Source organism: Delphinapterus leucas, chromosome 3 (assembly GCF_059928025.1).
Source record: "Delphinapterus leucas isolate spDelLeu-1000000601 "Yukka" chromosome 3, BTC_Dleu_Yukka2, whole genome shotgun sequence".
NCBI classification, from domain to species: Eukaryota; Metazoa; Chordata; class Mammalia; order Artiodactyla; family Monodontidae; genus Delphinapterus; species Delphinapterus leucas.
In genome coordinates this window covers 155918915-155946206 of record NC_143131.1, presented here as the reverse complement: position 1 = coordinate 155946206, position 27292 = coordinate 155918915, and the positions used below count along the sequence as shown (strand labels likewise).

General features: G+C 38.5%; 1 long non-coding RNA gene and 1 pseudogene across 3 annotated transcripts in view; both read right to left on the bottom strand.

Annotated features, from left to right (window-relative positions):
• The window catches only part of LOC149749838 (uncharacterized), a 71817-nt gene that overhangs the window by 24074 nt on the left and 20451 nt on the right, over positions 1–27292 (bottom strand). The window lies entirely within an intron of this gene.
• LOC149749839 (calmodulin pseudogene) lies at positions 15767–25333 on the bottom strand (annotated as a pseudogene).

Genomic DNA, 27292 nt, shown 5'->3' with positions numbered 1-27292 from the left:
AGCTTTACCTCAATAACAAAAGGAGTTAGTCATGCGACCAATGTTTTACAATAAGAACATATTTCGGGCAAAGGGAACAGCATACTCTGTGATGGGAAAAACTTAGCCAGACAAAAGAACAGAAATAATGCAATAAAAATGGTTGAACCAAGCATAAGAGCAGGAAGGCATTGCATCTCACCCATATTACCAAAGGTTAAACAAAGAATTAGTAACGATAAAGATGACACTGATCATTTACTTCTTCTATTCATTTGTTTCAGTGACACGTGAAGGAACTCAGCTTAACCCATCAGATACTGAACCAAAAATCTGTGAGACTGCAATCAGGCAACCAATTCAGTACATCTGGTTCTGTTATGTTACCTCAGCCTGTCCTTCCTTTCCAACTTTCTTTCATAAGAATATATCTTTGAATTCTACAGAAACATGAGTGTGGGATATAGCATAACACCAAATTTTGAGAATTAGGAGATAGAAATATATGCATATGTGTTCCAAGAAACAAGCACAAGACTATTTAGAGTTATGCTATTCATATCAGTCAGACGAACAAATGCCATTTATTCTAAAATGGATTAATTTTAGAATACTTACAGTAGAATAAATTGTGATACATTCATACAATAGAATGAAAATGACCAAGGTAATGCTACAAAAAAGAACATGAATTACTATCACAAATGTTGAGTTGTGTGAAAGAAGATAGACATAAAGGCATATACACTACTACAAATCAGTTTATCTGAAGTTAAAAGTACATTTAAAAACATCATTTTTGTTTGTTTTTGCGGTACGCGGGCCTCTCACCGCCGCGGCCTCTCCCGCCACGGAGCACAGGCTCTGGACGCGCAGGCTCGGCGGCCGTGGCTCACGGGCCCAGCCGCTCTGCGGCACGCGGGATCCCGCCGGACCGGGGCACGAACCTGCGCCCCCCGCATCAGCAGACGGACCCCCAACCACTGCGCCACCAGGGAAGCCCTAAAAAACATCATTTTTGAACGCATGTGAATGTGTAAAACTATAAAGAAAAGCTAAATTATAATCATGACCCTCAGAAGAAGGGCAGTAGGGAGGGGGGAAGGAATGGAGTCAGAAGTAGGCTGGGCTGCTCAACAAATCTGGGAAGCAAGCAATTATCCATTTCTTGACCTGAGTGGCATTACATACGTGTCTTTTTTCTTTTTTCTTTTTTCTTTTTTTTTTTGATAAATCAGTGACCTACATATCTTTTATTATAGACTCATCCTTAAGGATACTAAATTTCACAATAAAAATTGGTTAAAAGTAGAGAATAACATAGTTCCTAGTATACACTAAATATTCCATTCATTTAAAAAGATGGTATTATTAGTTTGGATAAGACATTTCTCCTTACCTGGAGAAGGATTAGGTGAAATGTTTTCTAAATACCCTGATAGCTCAAAGGAAAAAAAAAAAAAACACACCTATTTTAAGAAACAGTTTAGGGACTTCCCTGGTGGCATAGCAGTTAAGAATCTGCCTGCTAATGCAGGGGACATGGGTTCCATCCCTGGTCCAGGAAGATCCCACATGCCGCGGAGCAACTAAGCCCATGCACCACAACTACCGAGCCTGCGCCCTAGAGCCCGTGAGCCACAACTACTGAAGCCCGTGCACCTAGAGCCCGTGCTGCACAACAAGAGAAGCCACCGCAATGAGAAGCACGCACACCGCAATGAAGAGTAGCCCCTGCTCGCTGCAACTAGAGAAAGCCTGCGCGTAGCAAGGAAGACCCAACGCAGCCACACATACATACATAAATACATAAATATACATATATATATATATATATTTATATATATATAAAAGAAAGAAACAGTTTAACCTACTGAGTCTACTAGCCTACTCTGTACACAGTTCCCTCGGTGTAACATGAAATCCAGATTTATGTTTGTACAAACTAACATTTGGAAATAAGCATTAATAAATTAAAAAATATAATTCATCATTGCTAGAGTAATTTAGATCTTACTGTGTGTTCCATAGCCATTGAATTTCTATTTTGCCTTTCTTTACATGTGCATAACTAATAGACTCATTGCAATAGTTTATGTCTGTTTGCCCTGCTACTTTAACAACTGAATGGAGGTAGGGCCCTTTCTTGTTTTAATGACTGTAGAATCCTTGGAATCTGCAGTACTATGTGGCACACAGCGGGCAGTGAAGAGTGTTCTGTGGTTCTACTGATTCAAGTTATCCTATCACAGGGCTCACGGTACTTTTAGAAGTGAAAAGTAATACTAGCTGTTAGAACAGATGCACGCAAAAAAAAAAAAAAAAAGAACAGATGCACGCAAATTCTCAGTGACGGATAGTAGCTTTACTGGCAGGGTCTGAAACAGTGGTGCTCCTGTGTCACTAGTGATGGGGGCACAATGAGAAATCCTGGCAGAGCCTCCATCACCAGCGACACACAGGAGCACCACCGTTCCAGACCCTGCCAGTAAAACTATTATTAACTATTACAGTTTGGTTGAGCCTGCAAAAACTACTCAATTGACTTTTTTCACCCAGCCTTATACACCCTTCCCCACCAGAAAGCAGGTGAAGGAAAGATATTGAATCGGCATTTGAAAGGACTTCACTTCTCTCCTTTCCAAGCCACCCTTCAGTGTGACCAATATCAGTGATTACTTTATGTTATGAAACTAGAGAGTAAACATTTAATTTATGTTTTTGTTTGGTTGTGAAGACGTAGATGTACACACACACACATACACACACACAAAGAGAAAGAGAAAGAGAGAGCGAGAGAGTACTTGCAAGAGTGTTTTAGAGAATGTCTCAAAACATTCAACATTCAAAACAGAGAACAGTTCTGCTGGAAGATTAATATTCATTCTCACATAGTGCTGGGTAAGTTTGAAATTAAAACCTCAATTCCTTGATTCATATCAATAAAGGGATATTTCCAAGAAGCTCTTTTTCACATCAAAACCTTAATTTGTCAAAGCAAACAATGTCCTTCTTTTTGCAAATGCTTATTACCTTTTCAGACTATTCCTAAACTGCACATTCTTTCTTATTAAAAGTCAGCTACAGATATGTTGGCCATTCAAGACAGATGCTGACATTTTAAATTTTCTAATAGGTTACCTTCAAGTGCTGAGTGATCACCAAGAACTGGAAATGGTGGATAATCTGCCTCTGTGATTCCAGACTAGAGCTCACAGAACCTTTGGGTAATCAACATATAGAACAGCATCACAGCACTGGGGTGGTTTAAACATGGACAAACTGGCATAGGTAATGTGGTTGAGAATCAAATCACTGAAGTACTGGAGATTAAACAGAATTAATGAATATTATGCTGCAGTCTCCATAAATGAGCCAACAAATATGCAGCAAAATCCTGAACTGCAGCCTTGAAATAAGGAGCTTAATGTAATTCCATGTTTATTGGTTTGCCTAGAAACTAACTTAGAAGGGGGTTGGGCAGGCAGGACTACAAAACGTGAAGGGTTCATAGGTTTAATAAGGAAATTATTAACTCTGAACTGCGTGGCGATGTGAGATATAAGTTCTCCAGTGTTCTCCTCTTCCACAAGCCCCTTAATATATTAGAAGGCAAGGTTAGAGGGCATGCAGAGAGGTTGCTATACAATGACAGAGCAGTGCTTAGGGCTCCAGACAATCATGGACAGCAAATGTCATCATATTCAAACCTGCCGTCATTGCAGCCAGAGATTATCTCCCCTTCTTGACAAACTGCATCTGTGGGTAAAGCTTGCTTATTGATTTTTCCTAAAATATCTTTCTCGAAACATACTGCTTAGGACTTGGTTATTACATGAGAAATTTCACCAGTTAATTAGATTACTAAGGATGCTAAACATTTAAAAAAGGACAGGTAGGGGATGGGAGAGAGGGTTAGAAGACAGTTGAATAGCTCTTATGATAAGAAAATTAACAGGCTGTGAAATGGGGCATGTGACTTCATTCAAAAGCCTTTTGGAAGAGGAGGGATTAGTTTTTAAGTTTTAATTGCAAACCACAATGTCTTAAGGAGTCACTGATATCACTCATGTCAGAATCCCTGTCGTTAGTTCAGCTTCTTGTTTTTATTCAGATATAGAAACTGAAGAGCTGATGCCCAGGTGGCAATTGAAGAGGTATCATTTTAGCATTTCCTCTAAAACCATTAAGATTTACTCTCACTTTTAGCCCTCTCACTTTTAGCACAGTGCACACGCAGTGCACATGCAGTGCACACACAGGAGACATCGTGCTTTAGCATCTTAGCTTGAAAGAGCTGCTCAGGGAGGACATATTTTCTCCTAATTATTCTTGACAGGTATTAGGTCAGATTAATTATTTTAAAATTCACCTGAACAACAGCGTCTTTGCTAATTACTTCAGGGCATATACGTAATTCATTTACAACAGGGAAAAAAGGAAAAGACTAGGGGAGAATTCAAACCCTGACCCCTTTGGTGGACAATGCATAAAAAGAGGTCCCTTTGTGACCTAAAAGGGGACATAGGGAGCAGAGAGTATCTGGAGCCTTTACTTCAGAACGAGGATAAATGTTTCTTTATATAAATATCCCTATTTATATATTTATGTGTTTTAAAGTATCCATATTTAAATTATTTTTAAAGATACATTTGAAACTAGTTCAGAACATATATGTCAGAGTAAGACAGTGAGTGGTTAAGAACATGAATTTTAGAGAAAAGATTTTCCCAGCTCAACCTCTTGCAAGCTTTGCGACCTTGGGCAATGTACATACCTCTTGAAGGTTCAGGTTGTCCTTGTTAAACTAATAATAGCATTTAGCACCTACCTTAAGGCTTGTTGTAAGAATTAAAATATGAGATATGTAAACCACAGCATGTGACAAAGAGTAAGTAATATTTGTTAGGTATTATCATTTCTACAGAAACATAGGAAATTAAATAAATGTTTGCCTAGACACTTTGAAGCTAGTCCTAAAAATTACCTTTAAAATGAATTATACCTGTTGGCTTGAACTGCATTAGAAAAGCCCCTTTAAATTTAGGTTCAAATTTCTACAGGGAAAGATGGATTAAAATATTTCAGTAGACTAAATATCCACTGATATTAAGCAAAAGTCAAAACTGTCCAGGGGCTCTCAGGCTGATAGGAGAGTGTTAGTGCGTATGACTTGTCCAGGCCCTACTCAGGTCTCTGAAAGCATTTCGAAACCATTGATTTGTCAGAGAAGCCCAAAGGAAGATTTTTTATATGAAATCTCCTAATATTTAAATGCTTGCTCAGAGGTTTTTTAATAATCATATGAGACAAACTTATTCTCACATCGGTTTTTATTAACTGAAGAATTCTAGGGTAAATTACGGATTTGGGAACTCATAATCCAGCATTTAGATACATATAAACTGAAGACTAATTTTGCTGAGAAAACAAACTAGGTTCAGCCTCTGTTACAAAGGATCGTTTTGATTTCCTTTTCAAATACTAGAATATATTTACAGCTTAAAAATTAGATGGAATAGAAGCCATTAAAATTGATGACATTGAAGGAAGGAAATAGTAGAAATATTTTCCAAATGCAGACCCAAGTTGAAAATACAACTTGTAACACCATCTGCATCAGCGCCATCTATTTTGTTGCCTAACACATATGTTAACATCGTTGTCACTACTTTAATTTACACATCTCTCTTGAAAAACAACTGGATACTGAAGAGAATGCACGCCTCACCAGGCAATGTGAGGCAGAAGTCTGGATGGTGCTAATCACATGTGGCCAAGAAGACGCTTTCTTACTTTCCATGAAGGAACTGTGTGTCTTAACACTATCATTAATCTACAAGGACAAAATGTGAATAGACTCCTTTGACTATTTTAGGGTGAAACTCAGCTACTACAGTGAAAAAAAAAGGAAATAAATGTGCTCAGGGTGGGGTGGGAAAAAGAATGCAACTATCTTAAATTGCCAAATGGCTGATTGGAATAATCATCAGGTACTGGCCATTCCTGGTGTTGTGTCTTCTCTTCTCCAGAGTAACAAACGCTCGTGAGATACTGAGTCTGAGGAGGTCACAGATGCCCACATTTCTCCTCATTGAGGAGGTAGCTGAGTTGGTTGGATGTGAATAAAATGCTCAGAAACAGAATAATTAAAACAATAACAAGACTTCCCTGGTGGTGCAGTGGTTAAGAATCCACCTGCCAATGCAGGGGACAGGGGTTCGAGCCCTGGTCCGGGAAGATCCCACATGTCGCAGAGCAACTAAGCCCGTACACCACAACTACTGAGCCTGCGCTCTAGAGCCCGCGAGCCACAACTACTGAAGCCCACAAGCCTGAAGCCCGTGCTCCACAACAAGAGAAGCCACCGCAATGAGAAGCCCACGCACCGCAACGAAGAGTAACCCTGGCTCGCCACAACTAGAGAAAGCCTGCGTGCAGCAACTCAGACCCAACGCAGCCAAAGATAAATAGCTAAATTAATTAATTTTAAAAAATAAAATAAAATAACAACAGGCGCCCTATTATCTTTGCGGAAATGAAAGAGGCAAACAGATTTTCGCTCATTCTGTTTTTGTTTCTCAGGGGTAAATAAGCGGTAGCTGGCTTTGGGTAAGAGCTAGCTTTCCAGAGTGAGGAGGCTCACCCGAGAAAAGGCTAAGCTTTTCAGTAAAAAGGAGATTTAAGCTTCTTTTACTTCACAGCCTAATGTTTTTGTTAAACTCTATTACAGTACCTAGGTCCCCAAATAATTTTGGGTTGAGTTATAGGAGCAGAAGGGGTAATAGGTCAAGAGTTATGAGGGTGTTTTCTCATGTAAATGGTGGTTTGATATTGTTGGTATGATACATATATTTACCTCGTTGTGTTATGATTAATACAGAGAGAGTGTATAGGGCGGTAATACTGTCTTAGCCCCTATGAGGATAATGGTGATATTGGACTAGAAGAAAGATATTACTACAAATAGTTCTCTGATTAAGTTGATTGTTGGGGGCAGGGCTAGGTCTGTAAGATTTACTAGTAGTCATCATGTTGCCATTAGTGGAAGAAATGTTTGTAGACCACGGACTAAAATTATGTTTCAGCTATGAACACGCTGATAATTTGAATTTGCCAGGCAAAATAATATAGACGATGTGAGGCTGTGGGTGATTATTAGGGCCCTAGTTCCTATGGAACTTGAAGGTGTTTGGGTAAGAAGAGCTACTATGACAAGTGACACGTGCTTAACGGAGGCGCATGTGATGAGCTAGTTTAAGTCTGTTTTGTGCAAGCAGATTGAGCTCATTATAATTACTCCTTAGAAGGACAATATAAGGAATGGGTACCCTACATACTTTGCTATGGGTTTCAGGATTATTGTGATTCGTAGCCACCATGTTTGCGTTGTAGGGCTGCAAGAATCATAGATCAGGCGATAAGGGCTTCTACGTGCATTTTTGACATCATAGGTGTAACCCATAAAGGGGTATTTTTACTATAAAAGCCACTTTACACACTAATCGTGTGAAAATATGGGATCAAAAGTTAGATATTGTTTGGGCTCAGTACTGCATTGTTAAAAAGTTTAGCGAGCCTGTAGTATTTTGGATAGACATTAGTGCAACTAGAAGTGGAAGGGATGCCACTAGTGAGTAAAATAAAAAAGTAGAGTCCTGCATTAAGCCGTTCTGTTTGGTTTCCTCATCAAGTAATAATAACTAATGTTGGGACTTGTGTTGCTTCAAATCAGCTGTAGAATGGAATCATTTCCATGGCCTTGAATGTTAAGATTAAGAATATATGTAGTATGATTAATATAGTAATAGACAGTTTGTTTGCTTTTTTCCCAAGCCAGTGATTCTTTAGGTAGCTGGAATTGCCTAGCTCTGAGTGTTAGTGGTAAGGGTCATGCCGTTCGAGTTGGTAAAGGTGCTGACAGAGGGTCAGAGAAGATTAAAGTTAAGGCTGCTGTTAGAAAGGTAAAGACTAACAAAACTAATTAGTATGCTGTAGGTTGTGGTGTGAATTCAAATTATATTGCTTTTCGATAAACGTGTTAGTGGCATGAATATAATAGTTAGAACAGTAATTTTAACACTGGAGAAGGTTTGTATTTCGATGCAATCAGTGCCATAGGTGTTTGATAATATTCCTAGCAGGGGTAACCTAGTGCAGCTTTTCAGGTTATGAATATTAGTCAGATGACAAGTATTATGCTAGCTAGAGTGAAATGGACATTTAGAATTATTAGGGTTGCTATAATGAATAATGATAATATTATTTCTTCCTGACATAGCAGAGAAGATATTAAGTGAGATCAATAAATTAATAGCCCTATAAGGGAAACTGTGAATGCTGGAATAATATTTATGTAGACAAAAGATACTCAGTAATTATGAGTTTAATCATAGTTTAACGAGACAAAATCATTTGTTTTCATTTAAACTAATTATCATATTTGTGTCATTCTGATCCCTTTTGAGTTCACTCACAGGCTATACTTACTGCTAGTAGTGAGATCAGGGTTAGTGCTATGATGAGTATTGTTTTTAGGTTGCTAGTTTGGACTGCTCAGGGCAGGGGCCGAAGGGGGGCAATTTCTCTCGATCAAGGGGAGAAATGTAACGGCTACCAGGAAAATCTTTATGGAAAATCCTATGGGGTCAAATCCGCATTTGTAAGGACTTGATTCTTCTGTATCTGTCTTTAGTAGGGGAAGTCAGAATTCGCTAAGTACAAGTAGTGAAGCTAGTACTATGTTTGTGGTTAATGCTATAAGGTTTATTATTCTTTTCAGATTGTACTAATTGACTGGAAGACAACTAATTGATACTAAAAGAACACACCCTCAACTCCATTTCACTGTACAGTAGAAACTAACACAACATTGTAAAACAACTCTACCCCAATAAAAGAAAAAACAGAATAGACCCTCATCAATAAATGGGGATGTATAGAAACAGCCATACTATGTCTACAAAGTGTATCAGGCAGTGGCTTCAAATCTGAAATGATTTGAAACTGTAGTTGGCACAGGCAGCAGACAATGAGGAAAAGTAGAGCCAATGATCACGTGTAGGCCATGGAAACCTTTGGTTATGAAGACTGTTGACCTGTGTACTCCATCTGAGATTGTAAAAGCTGTTTCATAATATTCTGAGGCTTGCAGTAGTGTAAAGTAAACTAGGGAGATTGTAATCAAAAGAGCTTGAGGAATATGCTTACAATTTCCTTCTATCAAGCTGTCATGAGCTTGGGTAATAGGTACTCCAGAGGCCAGTAAGACAGGTGTTGAAAAGTGGTACTTCTAATGGATTTAGGGGGTGAATGCCTGTTGGTGGTTAGCAACCACCTAGTTCAAGTGTAAGGGCAAGACTTGAGTGATGAAAACCTCAGAAGAAGCCTATAAAAAAGAGAACCTCTGAAATAATAAACAGAATTATGCCATATCAACATCCTTTTTGAATGAAACTGGTGTGTGATGGCCTTGAAAAGTGCTTTCCCTGGTGATGTCTCATCATCATTGACATATTGTTAACATACTAGTTAATCAGCCCGAGGATAATAAAAAAGTTGAGTTAAAATGGAATCATATGACTAGATGGGATGCTAAGAGAAGGGCTAAGAGGGCTCCTGTAAGAGGTCAGGGACGAGGATTTACTATATGATACGCATGGGTTTGGTGAGTCATTAGGTGTCATTGTGTAGGTAGAGGCTCACTCACAGGGTGAGCACGTAAGCTTGAATAAGGGCTACTGCATATTCGAGAAAAGTGAGAAGAACAAGACTAATAAATATAATGAGGGCTGTGGGAGGATTCATGCTTAATAGGGAAAGGGATGCTCCTCTGATTAGGTGAATTAACAGGTGACCGGCTGTGATACTGTCTGTTAGTCATAGGGCTAGGGCTATTGGTTGGATAAATAAGCTAATAGTTTCAATAATTACTAGCATAGGGATAAGAGGGATTGGTGCCCCAGGTGATAGAAAGCCGCCTACAGATGCTTTTGCTTTATGGCAGAAGCCAGTGATCACAGTGCCTTCTCATAAAGGGACCACTGTGCCTAAGGTTATTGAAAGTTGCGTAGGGGCGCAAATGAGTTCAGTAAGAGGCCTAGTAAGTTTGTTGGCCAATGAATAAGGGACATAAGGATTAATGTTCTGGTTTGTCCTTTATAGTTCTGGATGTTCATTATTTGTTCTGACATAAGCTGAAGAAGTCATTGTTAAAGAGAAATTATGTGGTTATTAATCAGTCAGTTGAGTGCGGGGGAAAAATACCTGGAAACATAATAATTAAAAATAACAACAGTCAGCCCTAGTATCGTTGGGGTAATAAAAGAAACAAATAGATTTTTGTTCATTCTGTTTTTGTTTCTCAAGGGTTAAATAAGAGGTAGCTTTTTTTCTCGGTGAGAGCTAGCTTTCTAGAATGGAAAAGCTCAAAGAGAAGAAAGCTAGCTTTATCAATATCAGTATCAATATCAATACTTTGTACATAATCTTTGTATTTCTTGTATCAACCATCTGTAACTGATATTATCATTGCCACTGGCAGGGCCAGCACATCAAGGAGTCAAGATGTGGGGTCTGGGTGAAAAAGGTACAGATGAAAATCTTTAACATAGACCATCTGAGATCTTTGCCTACCTCATAAAACTGTTTCAGCATTAAATTTTACATAAGAAATATTTTAGCAATGTCTTGATATATAGTTACTCTAAAATAATAGAGGATGTTATTGTTGGTATGGTTGTGGCTTTTATCTTTATCAAATAAAACCCAGTCCTAAATTTAAAGAGGTTCCAATTGAAATAGAGAACATTAACATGGAATGCAAGCAAATGAGAACCAGAAAAAAAAATATCATGAATAAAATTTCATTGTAGGGTTTGACTACATTATTGATTGTTTTTATCATTATGAAATATGAACACCTGCTCTTTCGTGAATGTCAACTCTGGGCTGAACTGTGTTAGGCGCTTTACATACACAATCTCATTTAACCTCACTTAATCACTCTAAGGTAGGTATTACTATAATCGTCGTTGTAAATATGAGGAAATTGAGCTTAAATGAAGTTCAGTATTTTTCTCAAAGTCCCCCGGATGGTGGTGATGCTGAAGCTATGACAGCAGGTATTGATCTCAAGCAGGTAGCAGGGTGTAAGGACTTCCCTCCTTCTGCCCCACTGGACCCCGCAGTACACCATCTAAATTTGTTTGGGCATATTTACACCATCTCTCTACTGTTATGTGTTTGCAAGAAACGATGGAGGTGGAGTGGCAGCTCATGTGATGGAAAGCGTAGAAAAAACTCAGTTCCACGTTTAGCCCCATGGATGTGGACCACCACTAGGGGTCAGGCTAATATTCAGGCATATTTCAGTATTTTTTGGCATAACCATAATGCACAAAACACAAAGCAGCACCTTAATTTGCTCCCCAATATCCAAATGTAAAACAGAACAGCTCTGTGGAAAAGTATTTGGTAGTTTCTTAGAAATTTCGACATAAACTTAACACACAACCCATTCTTTTTATTGCTGAATTGTATAATATATCCATTCATAAGTTGATAAGATGAAAAGCTCCAAAAAAATTAGAGATAAGACCAGGCCAAGGGTGAGATAAGACTTTGACTCACGCTGTTTCCTTCCTAAAACATTCACCCCTACCCATATCCTGCTGTAGCAACCTCCTCCATCCCTTCTAACTACTTTTAAAAGATTTTGTCTCTGCTTCATGTCTCTTCATCCTCATATCATATTCAACCCTCAACCCACTGCAATCTGGCTTCAGCCCACATTATTCTACTGAAACTATTCTTGCCAACTTTGTTATGACCTCCTTTTTGTTACATGTAGTAGGTGTATTCCAGCCTTTATCTTTACTTCCTGTCTCAACACTTCTGGCCCTGTCGATGATTCCTTCTCTTATACTGATTCTCTTTCCATGTAATCATTGATATTTTATACTTTTAATTTTCCTTCCACACCTATGGTTACTTCTTCACCAGCCTTCTTTCCGGGTTCCTCCTCCTCTGTCCATCTTTTATGTGCTGATACTACTTAGGCTCCTATGCAAGATCCACTTTTCCTTTTACTTGAAAGTGGGGTCAGAGGATCATCTGCATCAAAACCATGGTAAGGAACTCTATTTGTCAAGCGTGTAGATTTGTGAGCTACATCCTATAACTACTCAGTAAGACTCTGGAGTTGGTGCCCAGGATTCTGAATTTTATCACACCTCCTGGGTAATTCATCTGACCCCAAAGTTTGAGAATCTCTTCAACATCTTCCTTGGGTAATATCATCCATTCCTAAATGCTCAATTACCATCCACCTGATAAAAGTTCTAAACTTTATATCTCTAGGTCACATCTCATTCCTGAGCTTCAAAATCCACAGGCCCAAATTTCTGCTAGCCATTTCATTTAGAGTCCTACAGAAACATAAAACTTTCTATGCCCCCAAATGATCTCACTACCTTCACTTGCAAACTTCTGTGTTTTCTATCTTTGGAAGTGGAACCAGCCACCACTGCTGCAGATTCCAGAAATCTAATTAGCTTCCCTGACCTCATATTCTCACCCTCCTCTACTTCCAAACAGCTGTGAAGCTCTCTCAATTTAATCTTCTAAAAAATGATGATTCCAGCTACTTCTCTCCATCAACACTTAGTGCTATTCTAGTTGAGGCCAGCATCATGTATCATCTGGAACCACTGTAGCAGATTCCAAAAGAGTCCCTCAGCCTCTAGACTTAGGCTCTCACCTAACCGTGATCTTTTCTTTACACTGAAATGACTTTTCTAAAATGTGAACCTGACCAGGCAGCTTCCTTATTTAAAACCTTACTACAGAATCCCAATGCTCTTAGAAGGATGTTCATGCTTCCATGGTACAACCTCAGCTTACTGCCTCAGTCTTATTTATTATCCCCAGTCCCTGTTTTATCTTTTAAGAATTCTAACTTTTAGTTAAATTTAACTTCTCTTCGAAGAACACCACATCCTCTTTTGTCTCCATACTTTCACATATTATGCTCACTGTGACTGAAAGATTCTTCTCCATCTCTTTGCTTGGCTGAATTCTACTAATACTTCAGGTATCACCTTCCATATCACTTTCCCTGGGAACTCTCTCTGACCAGCCCCCCCACCAAATTCAAATAAGAGGATCCTGCAGTGTGTGATTATAATACGCTGTACCAACCCCATCATAGCACTTATTATCGTGCATTTTAAGCTTCAGTTTACTTAACCTTTCCTGCACTAGACTATAAGTCTAATGGAGGCTGGAACCACGGGACCACAGCTTGGAATGTGCCACTATATATCTACTGAATGATTCAACAGGTGAATGACTTTTTAAAAAATAACCACAATCTAAGAAAAAGTGTTACAATCTTATATTTTCAGCTTTCATATAATCGAATTAAAATCAAGACTGGGAAATTACATTCTAGATCTTTAAATGATAATATGAACATTATTTTAATATAATATTTGAAGTTTTAAGAATACATAAGTATAAATTTATTAATATTTTAGGGAAAAGTATTAGTGTTCACAATTCATAATTTCAGAGCCACCTCAGAATGAGCCATAATAAATTATATAAAATTCTTTTCACATATTTGGATATAAGAAATACCACTATAAATTTTAAGCTATTTAATATTGTATTCCTATTTAATAGTACCACAAATTGAATAAAGTTCTTATTTAAATAGACATGAAAAAGAGTCTTGTTCAAGGTCTTTTATCCCTGTTTATTCACTTTCTCTGAATGAATGGAATTTGAAAAGCTATAATATACATTCCCTTATTTGAAAACATATTTTCCTCCTCTAAAACTCATTTTTTTACTCTGTAGATTTCAGGATGACCTCTTCACTGGCAATTTCAAGGTACTTCACTTACTTTTGCATGTGGGCTTTTTAAATAGAACCTGACCGCTTTGAACTTTTGTATTTGAAATCCAGAAAGCAAATTCTCCTAGGGTTCCACATTAGGATTCTTCAGCTAGAAGCTAAGACTGGATGTGCATAAAATCAAATATTCAAGCCCTAGAAGTCTGTTCTCATGCCTCCTCACTCAGTGGCCATTCCATAGCAAACTCAGCTCTGGACAGCTCCCTCAGAAATTCACCAAGGTGGGGGAATTCATCATAGATCCAATTCAAGGTGTTGTCACATTGCCACCTCATGACAAATCAGAGCTATGCAACTTCAGAGGACATTGGTATATCCACTGGGATACAGAAATTGATAACAGAGCTGGAAGGTTAATTTTTGCCTTCATATAAATGCTAAACAATTTTTAAAAATGCAAATAATGGAGTTTGGAAGACTGGTTCCTTCACTTACTAGTTGTGTGACCCTAAAGCAAGTAAGATAATGTTTTTTAATGAGCATATATCAAATTAAAAATAAAGTGTGGCTTAAGTATACCACAAATGACATCACACAGGTCCGAAATTGAGTTCTTTTCAAGGGCTGGTTTGTGAATTACATAAGAATATGGGATATAACTCAATATACTAGCATACTCCCTGGTACTGTACACCATTCTGGTTAGCACCAATGGCTCCCAATGACAGGACACCGCACTGCCTGGAAGAAAGTGTCATGATATCAAACAATAGGGCAGAACTCCACCAAGTAATACTGAATACTTTTATTAAGGAAACAGAAAAAGAAAAGAAAATATGAAATAGTGGCAGTTTCTTTGCACAAAAGCTGAGTAAAACTTGTTACCCTCAGGGTAGAAAAGTTTCTTGAATTGGGAAATCATACTCTGAGCTGAGAGTTTGGAACATTTGTTCACAAACCTATTAACTTTTCTATAGCTTCACATTAAACATCGCAACTAGTTTATTCGCATCTGGGCCAGTAGGCCAAATTCTACCCTGAATTTTTCATTCCTATATTCCCTGTGGCTGTTTTTACTGATCTGCACGCTCTTTCTCAACAAAAAGTGGCTTTACTCCTCCCTTTCTAATTTTCAGAAACATCTTTGTCATCCTTATGACCTTTCAGTGAGGGACATTCAGCATAAAGGGGAAAAAAATATGTAAAAGCATCTTTGTGATGGTTGGCAGAAGATGTAAGAGCTGATATCTATGCCCTTGGGTGATTATGTACCCACTGGGGCTCCAGGTTTCTCATCTGCTCATCTGTGAAATCAGGAGAGTGATCATAAATACTATTATAAGTTTTTGTTTCTCTAACAAAGTAACTTTCATATACATTATCTCATTTAATCCTTATAACATCCTTATATCCCTATGAGGCAGATAATACACCCAGCAACATTTCATAATGGTATTATACAAATCCGCAGAGGTGAATATGAATCACTGCGCCAGTCAAAAACTCTCATTTAAGGCTGGAGGGAAGATTACTTGTTAACATGCAACAAATATTTCCTGAGCACCTACTGTGTGTTTACCACTGTATCTACACAATAAGGATGGAGTAATGAACAAGTTAGAACACACCCCTGTCCTTAGCAAGCTTACATACGAGAGTGGAGAAAGACTATAAAGTAGGAAACCAGATAATAAACTAGATGATTTAGAGAGGGACATAGCACCATGAAGATAATAAAGCAATATACAACTTGGAATGGATTTGAGGCAAATTGTGCCAAAAGCAGATTTTCTTTAAGTGGCTAAAACAAAGTTTAAAAAGCAAGTAACAATAAAAGAAAATGTTTCCGGTACAGGACCAGCAGTACAAAAAAATAGTGTACGAGTACCTGGATAAAACACCCGTTTTGCAATAGTGCAACTTTTTTTTTTTTTTTTTTTTTCTGGTACGCGGGCCTCTCACTGCTGTGGCCTCTCCCGTTGCCGAGCACAGGCTCCAGACGCGCAGGCCCAGCGGCCATGGCTCACGGGCCCAGCCGCTCCGCAGCACGTGGGATCTTCCCGGACCGGAGCACGAACCCGCGTCCCCTGCATCGGCAGGCGGGCTCTCAACCACTGCGCCACCAGGGAAGCCCAATAGTGCAACTTTTAAGTACATATTGTTGACTGTCCACAGTCCATGCAGAGTTACAACTCCACGCTTCAACAACAACATGCTGACAGTTCCTAAAGAAAACTACTTAAAAAAAAAGGCATAACCCAGATGTTCCCTCATTTGACCAACTCCATCTAAGTTTAGATGTGCAGAAGGGCTTATTAGATATATCCAGAGTAAGCCACATGCAGCATGTTACATGATCAATTTTTCTAAAATAAGGTTTCAGGACAATGACAGTAAGATAAGGGAAGAAAACATGGAGGAATGAAGTCCTAATTACTATACACGCATATTTTTTGACAATAGGGGGAAACCTTTTACAGATAAGTTACAAACAAAGAAAAGTCAAATAAACAATTTTGTACAAGAAATTTAACACGTTCTGTACAATGTGTTCACTTTGCTGTCATCTGTACAAACTCTTCTTAGTTTACTTGGCCATCACCGTCAATATCTGCTTCCCTGACATTTCATCAACCTCTTCATCTGTTAACTTCTCTCCAAGGTTTGTCATCACATGGCGGAGCTCTGCTGCACTAATATAGCCATTACCATCCTCATCAAACACAAGGTATGCTTCTCTAAGTTCTTCTTCACTGTCTGTGTCCTTCATTTTTCTTGCCATCATTGTCAGAAATTCCGGGAAGTCAATTGTGCCGTTACCATCAGCATCCACCTCATTAATCATGTCCTGTAACTGCTTCTGTGGGATTCTGCCCAACAGACCTCATTACAGTTCCCAACTCCTTTGTTGTTATAGTTCCATCACCATCCTTGTCAAATAGTGAGAAAGCTTCTTTGAATTCTGCAACCTGCTCTTCAGTCAGCTGGTCAGCCATGCTGCAAGCGTTACCGGTCTCCGGGACTCGACTACTCAAGCACTCAGCTCGCTTGCTCCACTCGGACTAATTCTGTTCTGCTACTTTAATAGACTTATTTTATGCCTAACAGAAACTCAATACATGGTTGATGAGTAAATCTCCAATCAGAATTCATCCCTCCGTTACCTCTATGCCTAAGGAACAGAGTCTGAATCTGTTGTAACAATACTCCCTGTGTGGAAGTCTGGAAAGAAAGTAGAAAGATTTTTGACAAGGACAAAGAAACAGATTTGAGAGATTCCAGAGAAAGAAGCAAGGACCACGATGATGAGGGGGAGGTGAAATTTTGGGGGGATTCTGGGTGGGTGCAATGAGGAAGGAGGAAAGTTCCAGAATGATGGCCAGGTTTGGTGTGAATAAATGGCTAAACTATCAGTTCTCCCAAAAGAGGGTTACCTGGTTTATAATGTTTGACACATCCCTTATCACACAAAAGTGCTCGATTGCTTGAATTGTTTTGAATAGTATGTTTTCATTAGTGCTAATAATGAAAACATAATTAAAAGCATGTTTGTAGTGAGAGGCAATAAGTTCATTCTTGCACATGACAAATTTAAAGTTCTTATGGGACCACTAAGCAAAGAGGTCCCATTGCTTGCTGGATATATACGAATGGAGCAGATGGGAAATAGGGTCTAGATTTGTAGATGTGATGCTGATGAGGTTATTGAAAGCAACACAGTATAAAGAGAATATGTAACCTGAGAAGAGAAGAAGTCAGACATTGGAATATCAACATTTAGTGAAGCGATAGGTAACTATGATGAGAGAGGGGTGGAATAGCCAAAGGTGTAGGAGAAAGACCAGGGCAAACTGGTTTCACAGAATTCAAGGTAGAAAAAAAATCATGTAGAAGAGAGTACTCAACTGTGCATTTCACTGGATATAAATTTTATATCAATTAAAAAAAAACCACTTACCCTCAGACATCCTTTACTAATTTGTTTTGGCCTAGATTGTTTTGCTTCTAGAGATTCTCTGCCTCTGTTGGTATGCTGAAACAGCAGCCTCCAGTGGTTATGGTCATGGAGAACTACGATTTATGGACTAGGAATGGTTTTTTCACATAGTACATGCTCAACGAAGTGAGTTGAACTAAATTAATTGTTCTTCACTCACAAAGAAACAAATGCTTTGCGTGACGCTCTCTTAGGGCAAAGAACATTGGCTTAAAGTGAAGATCCTGGGATTATGCTGGTAAAACAGTCAAGACTGTTTGCTTGAAATACTGATCTACGGTCCAATCGTTGTTTGCTGGCTGCTGTGGCAATCTGAAGCTCACAAGATCAGCATCTTTGCTCTCCCTTCCCCTCAATTTTTGGTTGTTATGGGAGGGACAGCAAGCCAATAGTTATGCTTAGCTCTGAGTATATGATCAATTATTTCTTTCTTCATAGTATGCTTTCTTAAAAAGCCAAAAAGTGCATTTTTACCCTAACAAGGCTTTTAAAAGTTGCTCATAGTGTGCCACTGACAACAATAGTCCTAAATTTCAATTTCTACTCCACCTCTCAGACTTGCTTTATCTTTTTTAGATCTTTTCTTCTCATCTGATGAGAACATGTTTTTCCAGACCTCAAGAATCTTGAGAACTCCACTGAGTCCACACCACCAGGCACTGGGGTCTTGCAGAGGCGCACAGTTACTAAACAGTTGCTGACCCTTCCTTATAGCTCTCTATCACTTTCTTGTTTCCACTCGTCTGACTTTGGAGCTCTCTTGAAAGCCCATCTCCCTTAAGCTACTTTAAGCCCCTCTCAATTCCACCCAACATTTTTCAATGGCTCCCTGCTTCCTTAATCTCTACTTCCCATCTATTCCCCTGGTAAAATTTAGCTTCTCTAAATTCTTCACTTATGTTTTGCATTGACATGCCTTATGTCCAGTCATTTCAGTGAAAGGAAATATCCTAAAAGGGAAGGATTCACCAAGAAGAATGAGGACCATTGATGTATTATACTTTTGCGTGTGTCTTTGAAATTCCAAATTCATCTTCATTTTCAGCACGTGGTTATATCATATGATGAAGTGAAATATCAATATGTTAAAAAATATAATTTTGTATTTGTGACGAAATCTAATTTATTGAAGCTATATTTCTATACACACACACACAAAAATGGCTATGTTCACAGTTCCCTAAATCTACCATATTTTAGAAATGTAAACATTTTTATATTGGTAGCTACATTACCCCACTGTTTTACTTATTTTACTTAAAAAAAAAAGAAAATATTTGCCTTCTTGTTAAAGGAAAGCTATGTAAGGAAAAAAACGTTACTTTAAAACTATAAAAAGATATATCAGAAGAAAAAGAAGTATGAGAGGCATCTAGGAATTTCAGAGTTCTCTCATGGGCATGGTGAAGTGAACACTACAATCAAGTTAGAGTTCTACCACATACTATTCCTATGTTTCTGGAAAAGTCATGGAGTCTATATTCATGATCCATAGGGACGCTGTCAGAACCGACAAGATAACCTACCTAAAATTGCTGTGTGCTCTTATGTTCTCCCAGAATTGTAGTGAATGGGAATTATTTGGATTGTGTGGAAACAAGTATATAAAGCAAGCTCCAGAAGAATTCTGTTTTCTTTGTTTTTCTGATCAGGTTCGATACTATGATCAGATGCATTATATAACCTCTAAATGCTCTTGTCCACTGTAGAATATAACTAAGTACTTCTATTCAAAACCAAGTCATGTTACCCATCTGACTATAATAACTCACACACTGGGTTGGCCAAAAGTTCCTTCGGGTTTTTCCGTGGATGTTACAAAAAACCCAAAGGAACTTTCTGGCCAACCCAATAGTTTGAATTGAAAAATCTTTGGATTAGAATGCCTACGTGCCAATAGCTCTAGCCATTGGTGTTGACATATAAAATGAAGGTAAATGCAGCATCTTTCTTACACATTTCACTACTGCTTAGCAAATGGCCCACAAAAGGAGTATAATACATATACTAAATTGATGGCATAAATCAACGGATAAATGAATGACCGAATGAATGACATACAGAAGCTATGGCACGTTGAGGCAATGAATGCACTGAGTGACTGACGGGAGTCATGGGGTTGTGAAGTTGCTGGGAAGTCCACCTCACACTTCACATCTGGCAAACCATCACTCATTTTTGAAGCCCCAACAATGAAAAAAATCTTCCAGCTACACAGCTTCTGAACCTCAGGCAGGACTGCTCACTCAGAACTATGTCTATCCCTCCTTAAGATCACCTGCCATGCTGCACGACAACTGGCACTGGCATTTGGCCTGTTAGACCACAGACCCCCTGGAGGAGGAGCTGTGCATTTCTGAACACACAGAACCTGGGACCGTGCCTGACACACACAGGAGGTCTTAACAAGAAAGTAAAGAGTTAGTTGAATAAAAGAGTACTTTACATTTCACTTGAACTCCTTACTGAATAAAGACAATGATTTACTCTTCAGGGAAAAAAAAAGAAAACGAAAAACCCATCAATTAAGTAATAAGCTCAGTAGAGTTGGGAAGGAAAAAGAGTAAAACAGGCAGTCATAGCACAGCTGAAAAGCAGACTCAACCATTTATTCTTCTTCTGCACTTAAAACATTTGAGAATGCCATTCTCAGAAAATTACTATAAACGTTCTCATTTATATAATAGGAGAAGCCAGTGCGTGTTTTCCTTCTGTAATTACGGTTATCCAAGAAATCACATTCACTGCACTTCCCCCACCCCTTTCCTTCCCCAAACCACAAAGATTCTCAATTACCATTTAGTAGGTTTCCTTGTATATGGGCACTAGACGATGAGAAAGTAAGTTCTACCCCTTCCTCCTTCGAGCATAAATAAAATGAGGCCAGGGGTTTCTCACTTACTTTGTTCTCTGCTCCTTCCTCAGCACTTCGAACTGTACCTGGCACAGAGCAGATACTCAATAACTAACTGTTGCTTGAATGACTGACTACATATTTGATAATAAAGTCATAAATCCTCTCAGCTGAAAAATCTTTGTTTTCCATTCTTAGTACTTGCTTTTTTTTTGGCATGATATCTAAATGTAACCAAAGAAAACTAATAGAAAAAATTTTAAAGATACCTATAAATTTTTATACATATTCTTCATTCATTCTCTTTACTCCAATTTAAATCTGAAAATTCATATTAAGGAGCCAGAAGTGTCCTAACTAAACTCAAGAAAATGGAGGCAATGTCTTCAGATTTAATGATTTTAAAATCAGTGTGTGAGTTGACTAAATTTGTTTATAGCATTTTTTGTTGAGCAGGAAGTTTTAAGCATATTTCTTAATGCTTTCATTGTGCAACTTAACTTTTTTCCACTGTAAACATATAAAAATGTAAATATGCAGTGAATCCATAGATGATCTGAGTCCTCTTAGTTCACTCTGCCTTCCCACAGGTGTGTATTCCTCTAGCACTAATCTTTGAATTATATTCAAAGCAATCCTGATCAATATAGAAGTCCTGAACTTAACTACTTCGTTACTGCAGAGTTTACAGAGGTGAATTCTGGGTGAAATTTCTAAATCATGCCTTGTTACCACTGGAGATATTAAGTATAGGGCAATTTACCCTGTGTCGCCATACATTTCACAAAGCTGCTAAGTTAAACACATTGCAAAAATAACTGCAATGGCAATTTTAAAATTTCTAAACATTTAGAATATTTCAAATAGACTAAAACTTACCTAGGGGAAAAAGTAATGTATATTCATATATTCACCACACCACAGATTCAGTTTGCCAAATTTGTCTCAAAACTTTTTGTTTTTAATGGACTAGGTCTTCACAGATATAGAGATATAGCTAAAGCTTTCTGTGAACTGCTGCTCAATCTCCCACATCCTCCCCCACCAGCCCTTTCCCAGGCACTCCCTCTAATGACTTTGGTGATTATCATTACTGTCCATATTATTCTTTTACAAAATATTTCTCCCTAAACAATATTTGCAATATTTTCCGTTACTTTAAACTTTATATAAACTGTATTTACAATATGCTCAACATAGAATAACACCCGATAAATGCTGTTAGTCTTTTTGTCTTTTTGCCATGGCATATGCTTTTTTTTTTGTCTCTTGACACTGCATTTGAGATTTACTATGTTGAGACATGTAATTATGATTAATTCCCTTTAGCTGTGTCACTGGGCTCTAATCAAACCACTCCTGTCTGAAAGCATCTTTTTCTTTCTTTCACCCAGCAGCTCCTGGGATCCAGCCACCAGCTCAGGAATGCCTCTCCCCCAAGACTACTTCCTTTGACCTTGGTCTTTTAAAACACTTTGTTGGTATAGAGTGATTTTTTCTTGTAATTTAAACAGGCCTAGCATTACTGTTTCCATTTAATGGACATGAGATAATTTAGAGGTTTTAAAGTGATTTTATGTATAGACCATGTAAACTGAATAAATAAATACATGAGAAAACAAGTAAAAGAAAGACCTTGTAATAAACATTATGTACTGTATTTAATGTTTTAATGCAAATGACTCCATAATTAAGTCTGTATATGTTTCCCTGCTCACATACTAGGGAGTTTTTCTAAAATCACAGCTAGTAACAGAACTGCTAGGTTAAAAATGGGTACAATTTTACTTACTAGCTACTACACAATTGTTCTGCAAATTAGGCTTATCAAGCTATGCAAAAGACAACAGGGTCTAAAAATGTCGCTTTCTAAACACCCTTACCAACATTTGGTATTGTAAGAATTTAAAATATTTTACCGATTTCCTAGATCTCCTTGTTTCTCATATATTTCACCAATTTCTAGTGAAGTTGAACATCTTATCAATTCTTTATCCATCAGTCCAGTATGGTCCCTTCTAGAAATTGCCTGCTTCGATCCTCATTTGTCCATTTTCCTATTAGTTACTGTCCTGCTAATTTATAGAAATTCTTTATAAATATGAAATATTGATCCTACATTGTTTACATGTGTTGCAAACATCTACTCCCAGTTTGTGACTTGGCTGTTTATAGTGATTTTTATTGAACAGGATATTTTTATTTGGATCAATGTGTCAACTCTTTTATTCAAGGTTTGAATTTTATATTTCATTAAACAAACTCATTCTTATTTTAAGTTTATAAGAAATCATCTTACATTTTATTTTTAAAATTTTAATATTTTATTTACATAATTAGGTATTTAACCTAAATGCAACAGATTTTTTTTATATTTGAATGGTATAGATTTTTCTTTTCTATATGGATAACATAGTACTTCCAGGTTAGTTATTTACCAGTCCATTTTTTTCTTCAGTGATCTGTAATGTCATCTCTATTATGTATCACGTTTACATTCACATGCAGGCAACAGCATTCTTTCCCTGGTTTAAAAAATCTAGATCAAGAGGACAGTAAGTTGTTTTAGTCAACACAGCCTGCCATAACAAAATGCCACAGGCCAGGTGTCTTAAACAACAGACATTTATTTCTCACAGTTCTGAAGGCTGGGAAGTCCAAGATCAAAGTGCCAGCAGATTCAGTGTCTGGTGAGAGCTGATTCCTGGCTACAGAGGGCCTCCTTCCAGCTTGTGCGTACATAGCCTTTCCTCCATGTGTGCTTGTGGGGAGGGAGTTGACTCTCCTGTCTCTTCTTCTTATGAGGACACGAATCTCATCATGAGGGCATCACCCTAAACCTAACTACATCCCAAAGGCCCTCCAACCATCACACTGGGGGTTAGGGTTTCAATATATGCATTTCGAGGGAGCACACAAAACACTGAGTCCGTAACATAGGTGCTCAATAAGTGCTCTTTGATGCATCAAAAAGTAATTTAGGGCTTCCCTGGTGGCTCAGTGGTTGAGAGTCCACCTGCTGATGCAGGGGACACGGGTTCGTGCCCTGGTCCGGGAAGATCCCACATGCTGCGGAGCGGCTGGGCCCGTGAGCCGTGGCCGCTGAGCTTGTGCATCCGGAGCCTGTGCTCCACAACGGGACAGGCCACAACAGTGAGAGGCCCTAGTACCGCAAAAAAAAAAAAAAGTAATTTAAACTGATTCTCTGCAGCAGCCTATTACTGAAACATCTTTTAAATCATCTTTCCCCTCTATGAATACAGAGCTAACCCTAGCTATAGAGGAGCCTCATCATTTGGGTATTTAGCTTATAATATTCTAATTGTACACATCTAGGGAGATAAAGAGAGAAGGAGAGAAACAAGAATTTAAGTAGCCTGAGTGAGTCTGCCTGCCCTTCCATGCACTAAATATAACCAGGGGGGTAGTGAACAGGGAGACACAAATTAACTGTGCCTACAAGGTATGTCGGTCCCTGGAACCTCTCTCAGAGTAATCAGCTTGCAGTGTGTGCAGTGTGGTTCTAGTTTGAAGATATGCATTTTTCATATACGTATTTTACTTCATAGAATTGTACACAGATCTACTTACGCTGCACTTTATGTCAAACTTAACGGATTTCTAAAGGCATTTTTTTACTATACATGGTTTCTGCCCTAAGTGCTGACTAAACCCTAATTGCTGAGGCAGACACTACTCCACCGTAATCAGTGTGTCAACAGAACATCAAAATACTCTTCTTCTTTAAACAAGAGGTCAGATAAAAAGAGAAGTTTCTAGTCTTCACTCACAGGTGAACCAAGAGGTGCAGGGATAAGAGTGATTTCTGAGATAAAGCCAGCATGAAATAGAAAACTAGTGAGGATGTGCTGTATAGCAAGGGGAACTCTACTTGGTGCTCTGTGGTGACCTGGATGGGAGGGAAATCCAAAAGGGAGGGGAATATGTGTATACATATGGCGGGTTCACTTCACTGTGCCGCAGGAGCTAGCACAACATTGTAAAACAACTATACCCCTGATTAAAAACAAAAATAAAAACAGAAAACCCCAGCATGTCTTAGTTTCCAAGGTAAACACAGGTATACCAGGACCCTGAAAACCTGGAAACAGAGCCTCTGTCCACCAGCAACAACTGGGCAACAACAACTTGGCCCTTTCCTCCTGGATGAAGAAATGAGTTTGCTGACACTGTGTTTGTTTCAAGACCCAGAAAGTGCCAAATACTATGAAGTCACAGAAATGAACATGACACGTTATGGTGGAAGCTCTTCTCAAAAGATGGCAGACACATTGAATAGAAAAGGGTTTGGCTGTACCAAGAAGCGAGTTTCTCAAAGCTACAGAGAGAATGACTTTGCAGGGACAGTGGCATTGCTGAGAAGGTGATTCCCTTAGGAACACTGTTGACAAACAAAGCTTTGCTGATAGTGGCTACACCTGCCAATTCTCTGTGTGGCTAACTCACTTCTGATAACCTTTTATATCAGCTTGTTATGTCAGGAACTTAATCCAGCCCAGCAGTGGTTCTGTGGTGCTGTCCAGACAAGCTATTCTCACCTGAAATGCTTCAATGGCTGTATCTATCCAATGGCAAGGAAAATTAGAATAATTTTCCCAACAATTTATTATACCATAGTAATAGTTTACCTGAGGAACTGGGAGCAGAATTCATTCCCCATTCTTTAAAGCATGATTCCTTTCTGAATCAATCACAGGATATTAGCTCTTCTAGGTATCTCAGAGATTACCAAGTCCCATAACTTGGATAAGAATCTGCAAAGGAGAGGCACTGAGTAGTCCACAGTCGCAACGCTAAGAGGCAGAGCTGGTCTTAAACACCGCTTTCCTAAATCTTTGCATCCTAAATCTTCGCTCAGCATTTGCATCCACAAAGCCAAATGCCAATAAGCTAATCAGGATCCTATCAATGCAGTATTTTCTTGCTTAAACAATTTACTACTTTAAGAGACTAGAGACCTAAAACTTTGTGCTCCTAAGAGCTTAAATGGAATGACACAAGAAAAAATCTGTATAACTGGGGTTATCTGTAATGCTCTTTTTTTAAAGTTAAAAAAAAAAGGAAAGAAAATGGCCGTAATTCTTCTCCACTGACTAGGTTTACTTGTGGTTGGTTATTATTTCAGAGTAGCAGGTCTTAAAGGGACAGCCAGGTCTCAACGGCATGAAGAAAGGTGCACAATTTTTTCTGAAGCTCATCAAATTAATAATGACAATAATAATAAGACTAATAATATGATAGCTAACTTTTATTGAGTTTGCGGGGTTTTTTTGTTTTTTTTTTTTTGGCCACACCACACAGCATGCGGGATCTTAGTTCCCAGACCAGGGATTGAACCTGTGGCCCTTGCAGTAGAAGCACAGAGTCCTAACCACTGGACTGCCAGGGAATTCCCTATTGAGCTCTTATTAGTATCTAAGTTCTATTTATCATTTAATGCTCATAATAAACTATATGGTAGATATTATTTACCTATGAGAAAACTGAGGCATAGAGGAATTTTAAACCTTATGGAGGAAGGAATTGAATCTAGGAATGCCTCCTTAAAAATCACAACCTTAATCATTCCTTACTGAGATGATCCTCTTACAAAGATAGGGAGATGGACTTCAGAACTCTCATCGTCTTTTCTGGATTTAGAATTTTAGTTCACAAAAGGTGAATCTGCTACCTGGTTTGCTGGTACCCTCAAAGAGTTAATGATCCTTCCAAGGCAGAAATTCCCTGGAAGGGAGTAATTCACAGCCTGGGGAAATGCAGACCAGTACGTATAACATGGTAAGCAAATGAGTTCTTTCTATTGCAGTGTCGAGGCTGACACATTACATAGGATCCTCTCTGCATCCTGTGGATAGCAGCATCTATATAATGTACTCAAAATAAATAAGGCTTTGAGTGTATGGGAAAGATAATCACAATTCAATTTACACAGAGACATGAATCGTCTACTGTACGTTACAGTGACTGCTCAACTTCTCAAAGAAAACATTCGTTCTTCTTCTTTCCCAAAGAGCATCTTGCTCATCTACTAACTTCATATTTTCAAATACAGCTGTTTCCCTCTCAGAGGTCAGAAATGCCACCACACATACTGGATCCCCTTGAAGGGATCAAGAGAGAGTCAAGTTCTCAAAAGTGCCTCATGAGCACAAGAAGAAGGTCCAAGTAGTGTATGAAGGGGGATGAGACAGTTTCCATTCTCTTGAAAGATGGCTACTCTCAACTGTAATGGATGGTCAGAGAGTTGCTGGTGAAGAGGGACCGACACACTGCTGCGGCAAGGCACACAGGTGCAGAGTTTTGGAGTATCTACAGGAGAGCCTTCCATCCCTCAGAGCCAACAGTATGGCAGTGATTCCAAACATACAGGCAAAGCTCCACCCTCAAGGTCGTATTACACGTACGTGGCTAAAAATGGAAAATTTCCTACTGTCCCAAAATGGGGACGCTGTTAAACACATATGGTGCATTTTCGTTAAGGAATACTATGTGGTCACCAAAGACCACACTTAAAAAGCACAAACAGTAAAAGATAACAGTAAATATTAGATTCTACTACTTTTATAAGTTTTGAGTATTA